Source organism: Micromys minutus (assembly GCF_963924665.1).
Source record: "Micromys minutus genome assembly, chromosome: 1".
Taxonomy (NCBI): Eukaryota; Metazoa; Chordata; class Mammalia; order Rodentia; family Muridae; genus Micromys; species Micromys minutus.
This window is the reverse complement of record NC_137969.1, coordinates 113,627,776-113,634,712: the sequence shown is the minus strand read 5'-3', so window position 1 is coordinate 113,634,712 and position 6,937 is coordinate 113,627,776. Positions and strand designations below refer to the sequence as shown.

The following is a 6,937-nucleotide window of genomic DNA, read 5'->3' as shown; positions in this document are numbered from 1 at the left end:
GGCATTACTTCAGGCTTTGCTGGGATGCAAGCTCTGCTCTAAGGCATTTACTCTAGGGAGTGTGGAATGAAGCCTGACAAAAAGGATTTCTACCAGCATCAAATGATGCTGAGACTTTTGGCTAGCTGGCCATATTTTCAAGTAGCAAAAACACAAAGCAAGCTTTTGGTTATCTCCCAGCTCCTGTCTCCTCATGCTATGCATTTTCCTTTTGGTTTTTCATGACCCTCACTCTGGTGAATGTACCTGGTGGTGAGAAGCAACAGAGCTAATTGGAGTAATTCATCTTTGATAAGACATATGTCGTACTAGCCTCCAATGGAGACCCTTTAGTTCAAAGTGAAATTTTTATTTTACTGATGTTGTCTATTTTAACATGTAGGACTTTCAACATACCCCACACCATCTACTACCAGGTATCAATGCACCAGGCTCTGAACCACAGCCTGTCTTCTTGTTTTTTAAAGACAAACTAAAGTGAAGTAAGTCATGTCTGTAAATAAACCAAGGGAGCTTAAAATACAGTATTTGTGTGCATGTGCATATACACATACATACACACACACACAGTAAGAACAAATTTTCTCTAGCCAACTACAGATAAAATTGTCTTCCCTACATCTTCATGCATCAGGATATGTAACAGATGTCAACCAAAGTGACAGGGCTTACCAAGACATTCGTGAGTTAAAAGGGCAGATGTCATGTTCCAGTGACATGTTTTCTGCTAGCCTCTGTCTCTCTTTGTTTATCCTTCACTCAGTCTATGAGGCAGCTGCTCATCTGCTTAGTCTTGGATAGGGCATAAAAGTGCAAGTCCATTCTCAAATTTAGTTTGTCGTTTGCCTTTTTGAGAGATGTGATTTATGTTTATAATAAAGTATTTGAAATGTCACTTAATAGGAAAACAAATGGCAGTAGGATTCCCATGAGCCTTAAAAAAAGAAAAAAAAAGAAGAACGGGATCTAAACTTCAAATTAGACATTTTTATCTTATGACTATTTGAGTTGCACATTTTTGGTCTAATTTGTAAAAATTATCTCCCTTGATCAATCTTTCCCCTTATTTTTTTTTCTGAGAAAATTCATCAGCGGGGTTAATGATGGCACAGAAGTTTAATATATGCATTAAACATTTAAGTTTTAATATGTTAACATGTCATAGCGTGTGAATAATAACAATGTTTTATATATGAAGTGAAAACATATTTTATGTTAGAAGTAGTTATAATGCCGAGAAAGTGACTTATATCCATAACAATTTCATTTAAATATTGCTTTAGCTCCCCATCTATCTCAGATGCAATTTTATAGTCCTTTTAAAAAATTCATTTCAGTGTGACCTCTTTGAGGCTGCAACTTAGTGCCTCTAGCCTACATATCCAGCTGTTCTTGGGCTTGCCCCTATTCAATTACCTTTTAACATGCAGAGAGCAGCCAGCACCCAGGTTTGAGCTGCATTTCCCATTCAGAAACTCTTCAAGAATTACAACTTTGGCTCAGTTTCACTGCAATAAGAAAGAAGGGCAAAAAGGAATCTATCAACCTGCTTGGCTGTTAGATCCCAGGGGTAGTTTTTAATATCCCAAGTCTGGGCTCATACCTGGCCCTAGAATGGACTTCAGCGGCTTTATTCTGAAAAGTATAGAGATGGATTTTTAAAGGGAACCTTGGAATATTTCTGTGGTTTACATATTATGGGGCAAAGAAGGAGATAGTTGAGCCAGTAAATAATTTATAGTATGAAATAGAATCATGGGGCAGGCCCTCCTTTCTTCATAGACTTTAATTAAATGGTTTTGTTAAGACTCTGATTAGAATGGTAGGGGAAGAGGAAGGCAATAATAATTCTGCTTTGTTAGGATAAAATAACAAAACAAAAAGGTATAACTATAATGTTTTAAAAGATTTAAACATTTTAGATAGTTAAACATTAAAATATTTCAAGACACTCATCCTAAGGCAGATTGGAGAGAGAGGCATATACTTTCTCTAAGTGAGAATTTGGACCCTAGAGTTTGTATATGACACCAATATCTTTGGCAGCAAACTTACACTGTTGCAAACTACCTAGGGCAGGAGGGCATCTAACTCTCTCAGAATATAGTGAATTCCTCATGAGATGTAGACACACAGCCAACTCTCACATTCTCCTACTGGAATGTTTACATTTATTACTTGTCACTCAAATTTTTGACAAATATGCAGAGAAACTTTTCAAGATCAAAACGTTGCCCCCTGAGCAGTTTGCCTTTTAATAGCGGCTTTAAAATTCTGGAAATTTACACTGACATTCTATGCCAGGATATATTATTATGTTTCTTTATAATTGATGAGGTAGGCTATAAATAACTCAACTGCATTATCCGTTTGGCAGATTGCTTTTGTAATTGACTCAAGAATAGTAGACAGTTTGGTTTATTGAATCTTCTTTTGAACTTACACATAGATCCCAAACATAAAAAGCATGTTTTAAAAGGCAAATGTATTAGGATATCAGGTTTTGAGACAAAGAAATAGGTTCTATCGTCTCTGTAACCGAATGTCCTTTCACTGGGTTCTTAAGATTGACACAGAGAATAAAACTGATGGCCAAAGTAAAAAGACATAAATGCAAGATTCCACTGATGGGCTGTGTAATGGAGGAAATGTCACAACAAACTACACCTTGAAGCCACAAGCATGCCTTCCATTCGAACTTGTAGTGCAAACCTGGCTACTCTTTCTTTCACACTGCTCTTCCATGGCATGCTCTTTAGAACACGGCGGTGACTGCATAGACAGACAGCTGGTGCTCGTTCCCACTCATCCATCCTGTTTGGATTGGTTGTGGCACTAGGACTTGAGTCTGGGGCCCCCTGAAAGCTAGGCAAGCATTCCACTGCTCTGCTGCTTCTCAGCCCCATGTACTTCTTTGGAAAACCAGGGTGTTACCACTGGGTTCTGTCATGGCTGCCTTCTCCAGCTCAAGGGATAATTATCTATGACCCCATCTCTGTCAATTACTCTTTTAAATTTACTTACTGTGTGTAGAGCTGTTTCTATCCTTGGACATAGCAGGATTTCCTCACTAAATGTATAATATATGATTTGTTTGAATTACTATAGAAGTGATATAGGGTGAACCTACCTATGCCCAGTCTTGCTAGCTTATAGTTATTGGCCTGGATTGACTCTTTGTTTATAATTGGAAATACCATGTCTTCCACAATGCCCTTGCTTGTTTGTGTCCAACTATTTTCTTTACCACCTTGGATAGATGGCTGTCTCCAGGCTTTGTCTTTGGTAGAACACACCTGAGGAGAAGGTATAGAAGATCAAGATCAAGAGGAATATTTTCTTTCAGGTTGTTTTATAATCACCTGACTAATCATTGTTTTATGATGAGAATAAAATCTTTATTAAAATAGTTCAAAAGTCTCCTTTAGAACATGAACTGTCCATTAGAAATAATAATGCACATTAGCAATTCTAACAGTTGATGAATAAAAGCACATGGGTAATTTTTTTCTTAAAACAACACCAAATTGTAAAACTATATGAAAAACAAGTTTAAGGAAAATTCACTAATCAAATTTTGGTTTTCCAAGGCTTGCAAAATTTAATTAGTAGGGCAAGATAGTCAAAAACTCTAGAATTACGAAGCTTAAAATAAATATTAATTGCAATAGCTTTCAAATATTAAATACAGACATCATTAAACCAAACATGAAAAGACCAGATTTCGTCTGTGGAGAGGACAGTAGCTTAAAATAGTTCTGCTTCTAGTAGATGCAAACAACATTAATTTTATTTCAAGTTTTAATGTTTTCCAATCATTCCAAATGAAATCCATCTTATTCTTCTCTTTCCTTAGGACTTTGCCAATCACAACCCAGTAACAAGGACTGTTTATGCTAGCAGCAGTGTGACACCATCATAGTGTCAGCTCCTGTAAAGCAGTGGACTAGCACTGTACTGATATTACCATCACTGACCATTGGGCATAGTTTTAGGAGAGTCTCGCAGCACACTTACAATGTCGAGTTTTCTGAAACTTCTTTAGTCTACTGTGGGAAATTTTAATCCCAAGAGAAACAATAAAGCACTGTAGTTGTCTTGCAACACCTGAAGGCATGGGTTCCAGAACTTTACACAGATCTACAAGTCTGAATTTTCTCAAGTCCGTTGCATAAAATGAGTTAGGGAGGAGGAAACTTGACTCAGCTGTCATAAATAAATAAAATAAAGTAGTGGTTGTATTTGTTGCACCTCTGAGTTTGTTTGATAAGCCACCCCAGATTTTTATAATTTTATATTAGATATCAATGTATATATAATTTATATACATATAAATGTAATAAATATTTGCACATAGTAGTTCTATTATAGTGTACTAAAAAATGATGACAGGAAATGAGTATGTACATGATCTGAGTAAGCATGCCTTTTGCAGAACAAATGCTTTTGATCTATGGCTAGCCAAACATGCGAAAACGTGAGTATATTTAAATTTTGGTTTATTAAAGTATATTTTGCAAGTGGGTTGTTTTATGTTTCTAAATTCTTATTTTACACTTTATCTAATATAGAATTTTCATTTTTAAGCAAACATTAAGGAGGCATTCTTCACTTTTGTTATAGATTGAATGTTAAAGCTTAGAAATATTTTGTCCTGACCTGAAACTATCCTAGATAAAAGTTTTGAAGTTCCAATATATTTCACCTCTCCATAATGATTCTGTATTTTTCTATGGAGAAAATGAGGAGAGATAGAGACTGAGAAGAAGCAGAAGAAGAAGAAGAAGAAGAAGAAGAAGAAGAAGAAGAAGAAGAAGAAGAAGAAGAGGAGGAGGAGGAGGAGGAGGAGGAGGAGGAGGAGGAGGAGGAGGTGGTGGTGGTGGTGGAGGAGGAGGTGGTGGTGGAGGAGGAGGAGGTGGTGGTGGAGGAGGAGGAGGAGGAGGAAGAAGAGGAAGTTTAAAGAAAGAAATAGGATGAAGTGAAAGAGGAAAGGGTAAGGTGGGAGGGAAAAGAACAGGGAGAAGAGAGGACAATGGTAGCAGAAAAAATACAGGATAAAGAGAAGCATATACTCTTTCAACTGAGAGAAAAATGTCTTGGTTTAGGTTCTAAAACATTTATTTTTATTTGATCTGATTTTTAGTTTCAGCAATTGGAGGGAAAATGTTTTTTTTTTGTATTTAGTTTTTATTTATAATCATAAATTTACCTTTGCAATCCAGCTAGACTTGAAGGGGAATGAGGAAAATAAGGAACCTAAAGGATTTCAGTGAAAGCAGAGATTACAGGGTATTGTGAGCAGATGGGTGAGAGTGCTTTTTTGAGCTACAGAAGGAATGGTTTGATGGGTAAAATGCCTGCAAGTCAAAAGAAATTAGAGATGTCCACAGTCGGAAATGGTGATCTGCTTGCTGGTCTCACCATTCCTGAACCCAGAATGCTCCATGGCTTCCATAATGTTTATCCCTTCTTTCACTTCCCCAAAGACCACATGCTTACCATTGAGCTACTCAGTCTTGGCAGTGCAGATAAAAAACTGGGAACCCTTTGTGTTTGGTCCAGTATTTGCCATGGACAAGATGCTAGGACCTGTGTGCTTCAGGATGAAGTCCTCATGCTCAAATTTCTCTCCCTAGCTGGACCTGCTGCCAGTGCCATTATGGCATGTGACATCACCACCCTGGCACATGAATCCTGGAATAATTCTGTGAAAGGAGGAACCCTTATAGCTTAATCCTTACACTTCAGTGCTCAGAGCAGGAAAGTTTTCTGCTGTCTTTGGAACTTTGTCTGCAAACAGTTCGAAGGAGACACAGCCCAAGGGCTTGCCATCGGCTGTCAGAACATAGTAGGATTGACCATGTCTTTAGCAAGATGCAAAAAAAAGAGACAGAAGAATCTGCAAAGCCAACAATGGCTTTCATATTTTTGTTTTAAAAAATGAATAATAGTGCATCTCACCCAAAGAAATTTGATGTGGTTTTTTGCCTTTGTTACTTTTAAAATACTACATAGTCTTATATAACAAAACTAGGTAAAATACATACATTTTATATTTTAAATGCTTGTGTGGTATTTTTCTGTCACACTATTACTAGAATGGACATCCCTGACCCTCCCCTGACCTCCTGATACTGAGATGGAGTATCTGGCATTGAATCTGATGCTGCTAGACACCTAGTACATCCTGCTTGAACTGATTTATTTAGTCCAAGCTTTTCTTCTGACAGCAGATACATTCATATTTCCCCTTGGTAAAAATCAAAGAGAGTGCTTGACCTGGTGGTTATAAAGACATTTTTGTGGCCACATCAATGTTTTCCCTAGATGTCTGCTGACAACTTATCCACACAGAACTTTTGTCTGTACTGAGATTTGCTGGACAGCAGCATGATGTTGGCTGGTATTGGAGTTCCTCGGAGCGCTCTGCAGAGCTCTCTTCCCATATTTTAGACAGGAATGGAGTTCTCAGAGATGCTAAGTCTGGGGGACATGGAGTTCATCTGCTGTTCCTCCACCTCCATTGAGACAGCTGTGTTGGTACAAGCTGTGAAGACTGGGGAAGATGTGCCCATCTACAAAAACAGGATCAATACATTAACGGCACTGGGACCATAAATGATATATTATTCAATTACAGTGAAGTCAAGATAGAAGTCAACAGGATAATAGGATTTGAGAAATTTAGAAAAACAAATGCTAATTAAGCATCTTATCTCTAAATGACTCATGGGACATCTAGTATTGGCTAAATAAATAAATAAATAAATAAATAAATAAATAAATAAATAAATGGAAATTTTAAATGAAAATTAATACAAAATGGGAAGGACTAATGAATGAGGCAGATGTGTTTAGTTAGAAATTCACTCTCTTCTGACCTATTCAATATAGTTCTAACCAAAGCAATCAGACAACAAAAGGAAGTCAAAGGCAT

The 6,937-nt window shown here is 37.1% G+C and overlaps 1 pseudogene across 1 annotated transcript; it reads right to left on the bottom strand.

Annotated features, from left to right (window-relative positions):
• Positions 1 to 5,374: 5,374 nt before the first annotated feature.
• Positions 5,375 to 5,862, bottom strand: LOC308430209 (peptidyl-prolyl cis-trans isomerase A-like; annotated as a pseudogene). The gene has a single exon. The product of its transcript is annotated as a peptidyl-prolyl cis-trans isomerase A-like (transcript).
• Positions 5,863 to 6,937: the final 1,075 nt, after the last annotated feature.